Genomic DNA, 15723 nt, shown 5'->3' with positions numbered 1-15723 from the left:
AAAATTATCCTGACCCTTGCCTCTGCCACATTTAAGTGGCCTTCAAACTTTAACCTTGATGAGGAAAGCAGTAGTGTACCAAGTTGTAACCTTGTTTGTGTGTTATTTTCTTGGGCAGTAGAATTGACAGAACTTCAGAGGTTCAAAATTACAGTGAATGTTTTTATGTTGACCAGAGTGACATGAATCTGTCTTCATAGTTTATATATGACAGATCTGTTTTAATGTTGTTGCTGATCTTAACACTTTATATCCATTTATCAGTACTTCTCATATAGTTTATTTCCGTTTCTTTTCCTCACAGGTATTTTATGTGTTAGAGCCATTGGGCTTACAGCATCTTGCTTTCCAATTAAGGTTGTAGCTTAGCAAGAAATAATCATAATAATAATGATAAAAAGGAAGATGATAATGAAATGACTGTACAATAATAATAATAATGATAATAATAATTATATTAACCCTTTTACCCCCAAAGGACGTACTGGTACGTTTCACAAAAGCCATCCCTTTACCCCCATGGATGTACCGGTACGTCCTTGCAAAAAAATGCCAGAAAATTTGTTTTTTTCATATTTTTGATAATTTTTTTGAGAAAATTCAGGCAATTTCCAAGAAAATGAGACCAACCTGACCTCTCTATGACAAAAATTAAGGCTGTTAGAGTAATTCAAAAAAAATATACTGCATAATGTGCTGGGAAAAAAAATAACCCCCTGGGGGTTAAGGGTTGGAAATTTCCAAATAGCCCGGGGGTAAAAGGGTTAAGGCTGTACATCTCACTCCCTCTTATAGAAGTGAAAAATGGTCGGGTATGTACTGCACAGTATGGCGTCAGTTTGAAAGGATGTGTAAATAGTCGTACAGTATTCATCATTGTTTTATTTTTTCTTTGAATCATCATTGCTATTTGTATGTCTTCATCTCTTTGTTGATTTACCTTTTTGTTTGAATTTTAACTATTCTCAACATTGGGTCATTCCATTTGGAACTTTTCTCAACCAATGTTTATGGCCTTGCTAGTTTCATCCATGTAAAGTAACCTGTTTGAATAATTAAACTCTTCAACTTTAAAAGCTGAAATAAGAAAGGTTGGGACAGTTTTGACAATTTTCCTTTTATTACAGATATTTTTTGATGGATGAGCACTGACAATGGAAATTCTCGAGCTTTTGGAGGACATACAAGATACTGTATATAAAGTCGTCGCTCCTATTATTCAAGATTTAAAATCATCGCTTCTAATATTTATAACTAATTGTTCATATTTACCATGTTTTCTAGAATGTGTTTGATTTAGAATAATTCTTAATATGAATTAAATTTAAAATCAAGTTTTATATTAATTTTTGCAGATACATGTAACTGTTGTCTTTTTCTTGAATTTCATTGAAATTAATGTAAAATGCAATGTACTCTTAGTTAAGGTTACAATTGCCTCAAGATCTTTGATAAAAACATTGTAGATGAGGGAGTAGTACAATTTCAAATTGATCACTCGAGTAAATCTGACACAGAAAAATCTTAAGTAAACATTTCTTAATACTGTAATGCATTCTTAAAATCTTGTGTTTGTAACAAAAAAAAAATAATAATAATAATTTAGCTTTGTAAAGAAATCTAGTCAAGCTAAGGGGATAGTGCATTTTAAATTTGTAACTGGTGGAATTGAATGCAATATTTCAATTTTAATGTTTTGTAAGTTCTTATAGAATCATTCGATTTTTCTTCTTATTTTATCAAAATTCACTGGAACTAACCAATTGCATTTTCTTTATATATTGTCTTTATGGGATTTATTATTCTTACAGAAATATTTGGTTTGTTCAACTTCAACATGTGAACAACAATAACCTCTAACACGATTTTAAGATATTTTAAAAAGATTTTGCTGGTATGTTTTAATTTCAGTGCTCAAAGAACATAAAATTCATTTCGTTGTTTGTGTTGTAAGTTTTATTCTTACGCGGATACAAACTTCTGAGTCATTTATTTGGGGTAACTACAGTAATCATGTTTTCTACAACCGGCCTATCAAAATTTTGGTTGATTGTGTCATGCTTTGTTGCTGGGTAAACATCGTATGCACAAGGAGCAGGAGGACACATACTCACAACATCTCTATCTCTTCACAACGCTGCTGGCCGCGAAGTGAAGAGGTTGTGCTCTCACTTCCCTATGATCGAGCCTTTTGCATTTATATCCCTACTCATCTAGTGCTGTGTTCTCTTGTGTTTTCTTTCTTAATTCACAGTCATATGAGTTACTATTCATTATCTGTAAGTTATAAGTGAGTGCTTATGTCTGGTAAAACTTGGTATTCACATTCGTGCCCTGGACAGGATAGCGACTGTTGTGGCATTCTTATGAGCCGGGCAGACATAGACACACATCTTCTTTGTCTCTCTCGCCTAGACAAGAGATGTTCAAGGGAATCTCCATGTAAAAACTGTAGGTTGTGAACTTCTCCCAATGGGAATATTTTTTTTTCGTCATAGGAAGCTTAATGATATTTTTACTTTACTCTTTCTCCTCCCAACGGGATTTAGAGACTCGTGTCATTCTATGCGGCGAGAACTTCCATTCAGTTTTTCATATTGAGAAATCCCTGAAACCTTATCTTCAAAAGATACGCACATCCAGGCGAATGTCGGATTACGCACATTGTGATCTTTAGGAGCCACGTCCCAGCACATCAACCAGAATGATGGAAAATGGACAGGCATGTTCAACAAGATGTTTCCGTTGGAGGGACTCCAGAGTTAAGACTACTAACCCCACTGAGTCGTGAGGCATCCGTGGTGGAAGAGGAAAGTTAGCAATTCCCATCACGTTCTCGCAAACTAGGTTTGCCTTATAACTATGGTTTCCCTAAGCATTGGTTTCCTCTCCAGAATCTTGAGAGATCTTTAGAGGCTTATGATATTATTATTACTTGCTAAGCTACAACCCTAGTTGGAAAAGCAAGAAGCTATAAGCTCAAGAGCTCAAACAGGGAAAAATAGTCCAGTGAGGAAAGGAAATAGGTAAATGAACGATATGAGAAATAATGAACAATTAGAATTAAATATTTTAAAAACAATAACATAAAAAGAGACTCATGTCAGCCTGTTCAACATAAAAAAATTTGCTGCAACTTTGAACTTTTGAAGTTCTACCGATTCAACGAACTGATTAGGAAGATCCTTCCACAACCTGGTCCCAGCTGGAATAAAACTCCTAGAATACTGAGTAGTATTGAGCCTCATGATGGAGAAGGCCTGATTATTAGAATTAACTGCATGCCTAGTATTATGAACACGATAGAACTGTCTGGGAAGATATGTATGTAAAGGATGATCAGAATTTTGTAGAATCTTATGCAAAATGGGTAATGGACTAATTGAATGTGACAGTGCCAGAGATTAATATCTAGATCAGGAATAAGAAATTTAATAGACAGTGAGTTCCTCCGACAAATTAAGATGAGAATCAGCAGCGGAAGACCAGACAGGAGAACAATACTCGAAACAAGGTAGAATGAAAGAATTAAAACTTCTTTAGAATAGATTGATCTCTGAAAATCTTAAGACTTTTTCAATTAGCAATTTTGTTTGCAATTGAAGAAGACAGACCTAATGTGTTTCTTAAGTCAATTTGCTGTAGAGAATTACACCTAAAATTCTAAGTCACAGAGTTCAAGAAACTTTATAAATGTTGCAATCTGGATGTTGAGGAGCAATTGTCCCTGACCTATAACAATCATATTTTGAGTTTTGTTAAGATTCAACTTCATGCCCCATAATTTGCACCATGCACTAATTTTAGCTAGGTCTCTATTAAGGGATTCAGCAACCCCAGATGAAATTGATGCAAAGAGAGTAGCATCATCTGCATATGCAACAAGCTTGTTTTCTAGGCCAAACCACATGTCATGTGTATATAGTGTGTAAAGCAATGGGCCAAGAACACTACCCTGAGGAATACTAGATATCACATTCCTATACTCACTATGGTGCCCATCAAGAAAAACTGTTATCTATTAATTAAAAATACAATATTAATGCTAACAAACAACCCACCCACTCCCAACTGTTTGAGTTTGAAAAGAAGGGCCTCATGATTAACACGGTCAAAGGCAGCCTTAAAATCAAGGCCAATCTTATGAACTTCCTAACCACAATCAGGAGATTTCTGTACAGAATTGGAGATTGTTTATAAGACATCACATGCTCCAAGGTAACTTCCTAACCACAATCAGGGGATTTCTGTACAGAATTGGAGATTGTTTATAAGACATCACATGCTCCAAGGTAACTTCCTAACCACAATCAGGGGATTTCTGTACAGAATTGGAGATTGTTTAAAAGACATCACATGCTCCAAGGTCTTTACGAAAACCAAATTTCAAACTAGGGAACAGATGATTACCTTCAGCAAATCTCTCAAGATGTTTTGCTAAAAAACGTTAAAAAACTTGAGATATGGGAGTTATGGAAATTGGGCTGTAATCAGCTGGACTTGAACAACCACAAACACATACATATATATAGTGGAGTAACATTAACAATTCTCCAACAAGTGATGAAAACTCCTCTTCTTGCTAACTTGCGTGAAATAACATAACTTTGGAGATAAGAAATCTGCAATCTTTGTAAAAAGCAAAGGAAAAATACCATTTAGGTCTTCACCTCCATAAGCATCAAGGTTCATCAAAAGATCTATAATTTCACGAGATAAAAAAGCTAAACTAGTTAGTTTAGCCTAAGGAAAACAGGAATGAGGAAGATCAAGTTTCTTATTACTCTGCTTACTGTCAAACACCTCGGCCAAAAGGATTACCTTTTCCTGTGGACAGTGAGCAACAGAGCCATCTGGTTCAAGTAAGGGAGGAACTGTTGCATTTACACCAAAGAGTGCAGATTCAAGGGCAGGTCAGCACTTATGTTCCTGGGTTGTACCAAAAAGGCTTCTTTTATGGTTACTGTACATAGTATAAATTTGAAGCATAAATTTTGTCCAAAAGCTCTAAGCTGAGTATAGTTAATTCAAGTCAAATCTGATCTGTTACCCTTCCAAAGATGATAGGCCTTCTGCTTCTCTAAATAAGCACGTATACAATTCTCATTGAGCCTTGGTTTGTCCTTCACTTGGCACCTTAGCATACGAGAAGGGATACGCTTATCAATTATTTTGACTAGATTCTCATTCAAAGGGACAACAGGATCAACAGTACTATGCAATTGTAACCAATTCAACCACCAAAGATCACTCAAAATCCCATTCCAGTCTGCTTGAGATTTCATATAAATCCCAATGAGTATAGTACATCAGGACAGGCTGCTCAGTCTTCACTACTAATGAAATCAAGGCATGATCAGATGTCCCTATTGGAGAACTGACCTTACTTGTTATAACGCCAGGGTAGTCGTATACAAGGTCCAAGCAATTACCAGACCTGTGAGTAGCTTCACTTAAGATTTGCTCGCAGCCTGATTCGGAGGTAAAGTCTAAAGCTCTTGAGCCGTGTCGATTGGTAGGAGAACCAGAATTTAAACACTCCCAACGGTGATCATTGAAATTGGCAAGAAAAACAAAAGAGGCCTTTTTATCATCATCTTGTATCTTAGCCATAATGGTAAGAGGACAATCGAAGATAGAATCATCCATGTCTGGATTCTGATAGATAGAACTCATAAAAATTGGGCCTGCCACAAACTTGTATTACCTGAATCTTATGACATCCACATTCATAGCAGAACTTATGAGAAGCAGGGTGCTCGGTCCTAATATACACTGCCATTCTCCTGTCCCTAGAAAAGGCATCCCTTTTCAAAATTATTTGCTACTCAAAACCAGTTGTAAGAAGCTCACAGATAAGTGCCTCATATTAGAATCCAAAGTTTTGGAGCACCAAAGAACATCATATTGTCTCAACACAACTGTAATGTCTTGAATATTTGCATGAAGACCTCGAATATTGTAATAGAGTAGACGACATTGAAAAAATTCAAGACATACTGGTCCCAGATTTTGCTCCATATGTCTCGACAGCGTAAGAATTGATGGTAATAAAAAAAGATGCATCATACTTACAACTTGCAAATCAAATTAACAAGAGTGACGAAAACAATATGGACAGAATTAGAAAGTAATTTATCAAATCCATGGACTATAGAAAAAAAAAACATCAGAAAAACTGGTTAACATAGACCCAATACACCAAGCAAGGCTAAATAACCTTCAGGATAGCCATTTCAACTGAAAGGCGGACAGTAAGGATGATCTTGAAAAGAAAAACACATAAGGAAAAGACAACCTGTTGAAAAACCTCTAGACATCCATGGCCCTTCTATTAAGGCTGCCCAACACCATTTAAAAAACAAGGAAAAAAAATAAGATAGTGTGCCCGAGTGTACCCTCAAGCAAGAGAACTCTTAACCCAAGACAATGGAAGACCATGGTTCTGAGGCTATGGCACTATCCAAGACTACAGAACAATGGTTTGATTTTGGAGTGTCCTACTCCTAGAAGAGCTGCTTGCCATTGCTTTAGTAACAGGTATTAGAAGTTAGAACATTACATTAATATCTAATAAGAAAAGGAGTGCAAAACTGTATCTCCTATTCTAAGAGGTATCTCTCCTGCCTCTTATTGTGACCAGCTATCACTTAAACGGTTTGCATTTAGCTTACTATTTATCTATATTATGAATATTAATATTTTTTTAAGTGGAAAGTTGGGGTAAAATGCCACTTATTTCAGAAATAATGTTAAATTGCAAAGATCTAATTTTCATTATTCCTTTATTTCTTCAGTCATATTACGAATCTGTTTCAGCAGAACATAACGACCGATTTCCTTCCTTACCGTCTGCTTACGAGTCGGTCTCTTGTCATGAATGGTAAGAGGAAGAGAGTCCAAAGAAGGATGAGTTTCTAATGAATTTCTTAATAGGAACCAGTCCCGTCAGGAGCTGGGCCAAGATTCAGATCCTTCATTTATAATTATACCAGATTCGTAAACATTTGGATCCAGGTGAAGCATTAGGTTTGATGAAGATATTCATCTTATCTGTCATAGTGTTGGCAGTGGAGAACCTCTCCATGCTCAGGTGACTGGGAGGTGTTGTGTGATTGGTGGTTTCTTTCTGAGCCACCCAAGTGCACACTATATGTTAGAAGTACCACTCTCTAATCAAAATACAAATACCATGATGATCCTAATAAAGCAGTTTTCATATAAAGAAAATTCTGAGGTTGATCGGGTCATCAAGTCTACCTACCCTTTCCTGGCAGGGAAAGGTCTATGTGCGTATGGAAACTCTTAACTCACTGTCTGTTGAACTGGATGGAGCTGTCATAACACAGGGCACATCTAGTGAATGACCTAGTCATTTAACCTCAGTATTTTCTGCCTCTTAATTCGTAGCATCTAGAGACGGGAGCTATATTAGGGTTGCCATTCCAATCAAACGATGCTTCGATGTTGTCCATGCTATGCTTCGCTTTGTGCCTTGTGCTTTTTCTTTGCTTTCAGTACATTTGGGATTATGAGTATTTCTCAAGTGAATATGAGAACTTTCCCTAATCTCGGTGGAAGGTTCTTCTGGCCCCTGTCATGGTAAGCAATGCTTCTTTACCTCAACTTATGAATTTTGCATGATTTAGGAAAAATCAAATAGGTGTCGGATTCCTCCCCTTTTGTGTCTTCCTCTGTAGAGAGCAAGAAGCTAAAGCCTTCCTTCCCAACTTCAGGCCTTTCTCTTTCAAATCCATCCTTATTGAAGCTTACCGCAATAAAGATTTAGCTAAAATTAGTGCATGGTGCAAATTATAGGCTTGAAGTTGAATCCTAACAAAACTCAAAATAATTGTAAGTAGGTCGAGGACAGTCGCTCTGTAATTGTCGTGTTTCTTTATCTGCGTATGACTTGAAATTTTAGGTGCGATTCTTGATAGAAAATTTCCTTTTGAGAAAAACTTTCGGTCTTTCTCTTCTTCAATTGCACAAAATGTTGGTGTATTAAGAAAGTGTCAAAATTTTTGGTTATCAACATATTCTGAAGAATTGTTTTAATTCTTTCATTCTGCCTTGTTTTAGTATTGATCTCCTGAGCTGCTGAATCTCATTTCAACTTTTTTGGACAGGAACTTGAGGTCTATTTGTATGTCTTATTTCTGGTCTAAAAATTATTCTCTTCCACTGATGTTCAGCTAGTTCGTTAGCCTATGCCTGTTGCATAAAATTTTTCATAATTCTAACTACACTTTGCATTCACATCTTCCTGGACAGTACCATCCTCTTTTAAAACTAGGTATGCAGTTAATTCTAATAGTCATGCTTTCTCTATCATAAAGCTCAACACTACACAGTATACTAGAATTTTCTTCCTTAGCTATTTGAATTAGTGGAATTTAAAAAATTCAAGCTTACAGTGAATTTTTTGATGTTGAACATGCTGACATAAGTCTCTTTTATAGTTTCTTGTAGTCTGTTTATTTCCTTTCCTCACTGGGCTAATTTTCACTGTTGTAGCCCTTTGGCCCATAGCATCCTGATTTTCCAACTAGGGTTGTAGCTAAGTGAGTAATAATAGTAATGATAATGATGACCTTTGCCCTTTCAGGCTTATCTAGAAATGGAAATACTAACATAACTTTTGATATGGTTGTCCAAACTGTATATCAGTTAAAGTAGCTTCTGGCAATTTTAAACTTAATCCCAGATAATTGCAGAGTTTTGAGAGGAAGTGTACAGTGGAGCCATACCCGTCATTTTCCTCGTGTCGCTAAATATGGTGCCTGCCTTTGGAAGGAGCAAGTGTCCTTGTGACTACCACAGAGTGGCAAGTTGTTCCTGTTCTTAAAATATTTTTAATTTTCCTTGTTTCCTCTCCTCACCAGGCTATTTTCCCTGTTGTTGCCCCAGGGCTTATAGCCTCCTGCTTTTCCAACTAGGGTTGTAATGATAATAATAACAACTATCTAGAGCCAAAAGTAGCCCTACTTTACTGCAACCATCAGTAGTCCCTCAGTAGTGTTGATGTACGACAGCATGACTTCCGAGAAGTATATTTACAAGCAAGGAGAGACTGTTACGCCTCCTTTGCTAATAGTCAATGTGAATGTCATTCACCTCTCAGCCTTCTGCATCCCAGTGAAATAAGTGTGATAGGAGTAATAGACTATTGGTCAACTAGGATGATAATTGCTTCTCTTTTGTCTTTGAATTGTTGAGTTCTGAGAAACCCCATCATTTGCAGTTCCTCAATTATAAATAGGTTTGATGATTATTTGAATCTAAAATTAGCAGCACATAATTCTCTAGTTCTGTTCCAGATGCTGGCCATCTCTCCTGGGAGGGGATGGATGTGTTAAGACTTTCCCCAGTTCTGACTAATCTCTAATAGTTTCAGGTGGAGTGGTACCTTAACTTTATAGATCTAATTATAGGGGTTCCAAGGAGCTTCCAGATTGACCAATTCTGTTGCAATAACTGCACTTGATTAAGTTCCACTTTGCTGTTTTGTAAATACTGTATCTCCACAGTTAAAGTTTACCTACCACTTCTGAAAGAGGGACTTCGAGGCCGCTCCGAAGTAACTTTGAGATCCCTGTCACTGGTGTCATCTACAGAACACTGCATCATTCTAGACCACTATTCTTGATGATTATGAAAGCATGGTTATCTTTGAGAGAAGCATCTGATGGGGCCCCTCCCGAGGCATATATACGTGGTAATGCAGCAACTAAGGCTTCAGCAGGTACCATAATGGCGCCTCTTACTCCCCTCAACAAGGCTTCAGATCAAGACCTACTACTAAAGACAGTCTTCTTTTTAGCTGTAGCCTCATCAAAAAGAGTGAGCAAACTACATAACCTATTTTTTTTTCACACTCTAGAGGGTGGAAAGATCTTTCTTTTACTTTTGTTACAGAATTTGTAGCCAAGATCCAAAATCTTTCTAATAATGATACCAGATTTCACCCCTCTACAGTTCTGTCATTTAAGGAGGTAACTGAGGATTCGCACAGTTTACTTTTTCCTGTAAGGCCAGTTTACTTATACCTTAAGAGAATGCTTCCTGCCACCTGTCCTTCCATATCTTTGTTTGTTAGCACAATTCAAAACAAGAAAGGCGTGTCCAAGATCATAATCTTCTGGTCACGGGGATGTGATTATGAAAGTTTATATCTTTGGTAAAAGCCCATGACATTCTTGGTCTTTCCTCAACCTTAGCATTATGTAATAACCACTCAGTAGACACTTAGAGAGAGCCTGTTTGGAGAGCCTTCAAACCCTCGGGTTACCTAGCCCCCTCCCAGGGCTCACAATATTCATGGGCTTTCTGCAACCATAGCTTCCTGCAAGATCCAAAATCCACCTTTTTGTGTCAACTGATCTGACTTTCATCACTCGAGAAGGGACTGAATTACTTCTATGCCCTGTTAGGGCAGTTTATCTCTATTTGATAAAGACTGAACCTTGTTGAACCCAGTGTCTCCAACTTATTTGTTAACAACAATGGGTAAAAAAAAAATTGTAACCAAAAATACAGTTTCTATTTGACTACAAAAGACAATTATGAGGCCTCCATCCCTTTGCCGCGCTTCTCCCAGAGCTCGTAATATCCGTGGTCTTGCCGCAAAGATTCTTTTCACTAAAACCACTGGATACCGTCGGTACTTTTGGCAGGACCTTGGGAGAGGAAAACTACCATTCCCATTTGATAAATGGTGCATACAAGATCCTAGACACCTGCTCTCTAGGCCTTTTAGTGGTTGTTACCCAATATTTGGTGTAGAAGCTGTGCTTCAGCAGTAGTGTTATCATAGTGTCAACTTATCAGTTACTTATTAATACTTGATGTGTGAGCTGAATTTAAGTAACCTTTCACCCCATCCTCACTATTGCGGCTCTGGTAGTATCGAAACCTCTTTGAATCATGAGGATACTTGAATGTGGTGAAAGGGTTTGTGGATCGCCATGATCAGCAAAACTACAAGTTAAGGACACCATACTAAGTTGGTTTGCTGTGAATACTTGCTGTGTAGTTTGGACCTCGTACCAGAAAGTATTTTTGTATTTATGTTGGGGATACCTGAATGTGTTAGCCTTGTCGAAGCAAGTTTGATAATTACACAGCACTCATATGCCATTGATCATTCTGAAGGTTGGAAAGTTTCCTTCTCTATATGCCCCACAGTTTGTGGTGAGGACAGATGACCTGTCAAAATTGGATTTTTGCAATCGAGACGATCTGCTACTTTGTCCTGTGAGGGCGTTGAGATGCTAAATCAAAAAAGAATATTTCATAGCTCTGAATAATAAGCTTAAGAGAATGACCTTCAAAAAAACTGTTTCCTTCTGGCTTTTAAAGATTATCAGATGTTCTTACCACTCTTTGGAGGTGCAAGGCACTGGACCCTCGAGAGTGAGGTCATACAAAGTCCAGAGTATCCGGGTCGGTTAGCCATGCAAGTTTTGGTCTTGAGAACTTCCACCTCCTCAGGATAAGTCTCCCATTAAAAATTGATGGTTTGTTACACCTTCAAGTTACACAGCCTTCTTCAACCACCCCGCAGGCACCTTTGCCAAAGGTCAAAATGAAGGCCAAGCTGCCTGTCGAGTGGTGGCTTACCTTCCACCCAGTAAGCGGCTATGTTTACCTTGTTAAAGTTTAACAGCTGCTCAGCAGCGCTTTTATTGCGAGTTCCTTTATATTTTTTGTGGACTTTATTGTTGCTTTTGCATATACTGTATATCCTAATCTCGCTGAAAGGCCATTATATTAGATCTAGTCTGTTGGTATAGTGTTCTCGTTTCTATTTAAATTATGCCCTCCATGCAGGGTCCTTTGCTGACGTGTCAATTTACAGGTTGGGATAATCTTGCAGATTTCAACATTAATTCTCTGGTGCCCTTTATACCAGGTACAGTAAGAATGTCCTTTGGAATTTTAATGACAGCTTTATTATTTTTGGTGCTACTCAGTCATGAAACGTATTTTTAAAGCTGCTGTAAAATGCACGTTTTGGAATTCCACATGAAACTGGTGCCCTATTTTGCTCTGTCAAATCTTAACAGTTCTCGCCTTGTTTCTCAATCTTGTCATTCAAGGATTGATATTGTATAAAGTTTCCCTCAATTTTTAATCTTAAGATTTAGATGGGTATCGTGGAGAGAGAGGACCTTTCACCCTTTGCCTTATGCTTATCGGGTAAGATTGTTCTGAAGGCTCTGCATAGCATCACTTTTTTGGTCATCGCATTTTCGATGTTTTCTTATTTTCATCATGATCCCTTTCAAGTCTTTGTAAATAGCCGTCCAGTTTCTGTTTTAGCCCAAGAGATGTATAGGGTTGCGTTTTCACACCACTGATGTCTATCCTGTGTCATTTTAAGTGGCTAGTCTCTGCCTCTTCCTTGTGCCTAGAAATGTTGATAGTCTTTGTAAACATTGAATGGGTCTTTTTTCCTGTATGGGGCCAGTTCCTTGATGTTTTTTGCTTCCAATTTCCAGTTTCCTTTTGAAATTGTCTGTCATTGAATCATTTTAATTGTTACTTTGACCAAAAGTTGCAGAATCGTAGTACTTCCAACTATTTTAAATGAAAAGTGTAGAAAAATACAAGAATCTTTCAAACTTTTCAAGTTCTCTCCTAGTTTTGAGAAGTTTGTGAAGAAATTACCATGTTACTTTTTTTTTCTTTTCTGTAATTATTTACCGGAGAAATTACCAGAAATATTATTGCATAGGTTTTTAATATATATTAAACAAAAATTTGTGTATAGGAAAATAGCTGTATTGGTTACTTTGTGGTTCTCTTGTATTGCCATCTAATTTTGCTGTACCACTTAAGAAAATAGTCGTCTTTTGCTAAGTTCTACTGATTAATTAGTACAAGTTGCTGAGTAATGTCAATATGTGATCTGTGTACAGTAGTTTGAGATTTTATGATTTTTATATGTTCTACTTTCATTTAGCTTTTTCACAGTCTTGCTTTGATAGAGAATCAATTTACATCCTTAAGCCAAGTTTAGATTTTTAAAAGTTTATTTGCATCATCAGCGCTTTTTAAGTGCAAACTCAAATTACCATTCAAATCTGAAGTTAGTCAATCAAAAACCTTGTTTACATGTTTATTTTGATTATGTAATTTTTTTTATGGGAAGTAGATATATATTTACATTCAACATGCTAATGTTTAAAGAAATGATTAATTGAACAAATGTAGTTTGGCAAAGCCTTTTTTTTTTTTTTTTACGTAAATTTATCTCCAACTCTGGGAACAAAATGACCAATGGTAGTTCCCAGCCACTACAAAGTTGACATATCTTTTAGGGTATTTTATTTTGTATTTCAGATTTTAAAGTTAAATTTAATATCTGTAGCATAGAATTGTCTTTTTGATTTGATGTCAATCAGAGAAGGAATTTATGGTAAAGGTTAAATGAAATTTAGTATAATGATTATACTGTACGTACAATTGGGTATCATACAATGTTTCTTGTCAATGTTTAACCATGGAAAACCTATGAATAAATTAGGGATTGTATAGGTGAGAGATAGTCCTCAAATGTCTTTGTTTTCACCAAATGCTAACAGATTTTTTATCCATCTTTATTGTTCCCTTTTCTTTGTCATAGGAATATTTATGTAAAATTTCTTTAGACTAATTATTTTTGTCCACTTTTAAATGGTGCCAAATCTCTTGCCAAAGTCAAAACCGATTTTAATCAGGCTAAAATCCAGTAAAATATTCATTGTAAAATTTCTTTAGATTCATTTTATTGATTCAATTTTAAATGTTGCCAAAGTCAGAAGAGATTTCTATCAAGATAAAATCCAGTGAAATATATGTTTAAAAGTTCTTCTTAGACTAATTTTGTTTCTATTTTAATTGTCAAAACTTTTGTGTTAATAGATTTATACTTAACTTTATTGCTTAAATATCTGACTTATGGTAATAACTGCATTGGTTAGAAGGTATCTCAGTTGGCATTTTAATTTCAAAGTGTTTACATTTCATTACAAGAATAATTTGTATCACTGTACACTATGTATCATACATTTGAGTTATTAGACCACATAATTTAGCAATTGTGGTCAAAGTTTCAGATGTAAAAGCATGTCTTAATTTTTATCATTTGTACAGTTGACTGGAGAGATCTATAGCCGAAGTCCCACAAAAGGACTTATGAATCCCAAGGATTTGTATGGACTTCTTTGTGGGTCATTGACCAGATCTCTAAAGTCAATTGTGCAAAAACCATGATTTTACATAAAAAACTTTGACCACAATTCCTAAATTTTGTGGACTATTACCTCAAATGCATGATACATTTACAGCGATGCAAATTATTCTTGTACTGAAATGTAGAACTTGGAAATAAAAATGCAAACTGAGATACCCTCTAACCAATGCAGTTATTACTGTAAGTCAGTTATTTAACCAATAAAGTTAAGTTTAATCTATTAACACAGGAGTTTTGGCGATTAAAATAGAACTGCAAGATACATATATCATGAAATTTATGTAAAATTGTACTATGTAAAAAATCCTTATGCTTATGTTGTGAAAATGAACTTTAAAAAATCTCCTATTTCTATATATAAAAAAATTAAGGAAAACAATAAAGGAAAAATTCAGAAAAATTAACTTTTATTGCCCATAAAAATACAAAGGTAAATTATAACAAAATAAATAAATAAATTTTTTTTATTAATTTTTTTTTCTGGACATATTAGTGTCCCCCCCAAATAAGGGGCTGACTTCACAGAATTGTATTTGCTGGCTCTACCTGCTTCCCAGCATACCAGAGAACCTTATATAGAAGTCAAACAGTCCCGTAACATCTCCTGTGACGAGTACGGTGACATTGTCTCATTCCTCCGAATGGAGAAGTTGAAATTGTATGGCAACTCTTTGTTTACTGGAAGTAGACTATCGCTGGGACATCTCCCAGTTGGTTAACATTTAAGGAAATGGGTATCATTTACAACAAATGATAATTAGTCCAGGAATATCATAACTGGAAACTGCTGCTGCGGACAATTTTTTATCTTGAGAGAATACTTAGAAGCAATTCTAAGTGTTTCAGTATACCACAGTACCAAAAATATCTCTGAACACAGAATTGTAAGGAAAATTCTGAATTTTGTAACTCTATTATCAGTTTTTAAAGTTCCATTTAGAGTCTTGCTTTTCAAAATCATGACTTATCTGAAGCAACAAATGGAAGTAATGTTTTTAATTCCTTGCAGTGATCTAAGAACATCTTTGACATTACAGTTTCATATACCATTTGAATAACTTTGCCAATCAAAGGGAATCCTGCTTAACTATACCTTGAGAATGCTGTTCTAAAAATGAGTACAGTACTTACATAATGTTACCATGGACTTAACTCTTAACTCTTTATAAGACACTTCATAGGCAATTCAGTTTTGTTAACATATCTTAACCCTATAATATACTGCATAGCCTATAATCTAAGTCCAGTTTACAAAACTAGAACCTTCAGAAAGAAGAAAAGTTACCCGTAACTCTTCCATACATCTTTGAGAGAAACAATATTTTAATAACCAAAATATGTTAAACTGCATAAAAGCAACATTTGTCAAAGTACAAATTAATCTTTAAACACAACATTTAACGTCTGGCAAATGTCTCTCTGGATTTAAGATTATTTGGATTATATCAAAGTATTTCTCTACTACTTTTCAAGTGGATATATAT

General features: G+C 35.8%; 1 long non-coding RNA gene across 1 annotated transcript in view; it reads left to right on the top strand.

The window, feature by feature from the left end:
• LOC137650540 (uncharacterized) overlaps nucleotides 1-2942 on the top strand; it is a 42030-nt gene extending 39088 nt beyond the window's left edge. The window contains exon 3 of the long non-coding RNA XR_011045982.1: nucleotides 1128-2942. This is a non-coding gene — a long non-coding RNA (uncharacterized lncRNA). The remainder of the gene's footprint in view (nucleotides 1-1127) is intronic.
• Nucleotides 2943-15723: the final 12781 nt, after the last annotated feature.

Source organism: Palaemon carinicauda, chromosome 12 (genome assembly GCF_036898095.1).
Source record: "Palaemon carinicauda isolate YSFRI2023 chromosome 12, ASM3689809v2, whole genome shotgun sequence".
Lineage (NCBI taxonomy): Eukaryota > Metazoa > Arthropoda > Malacostraca > Decapoda > Palaemonidae > Palaemon > Palaemon carinicauda.
This window is presented reverse-complemented; position numbering and strand designations above follow the sequence as displayed.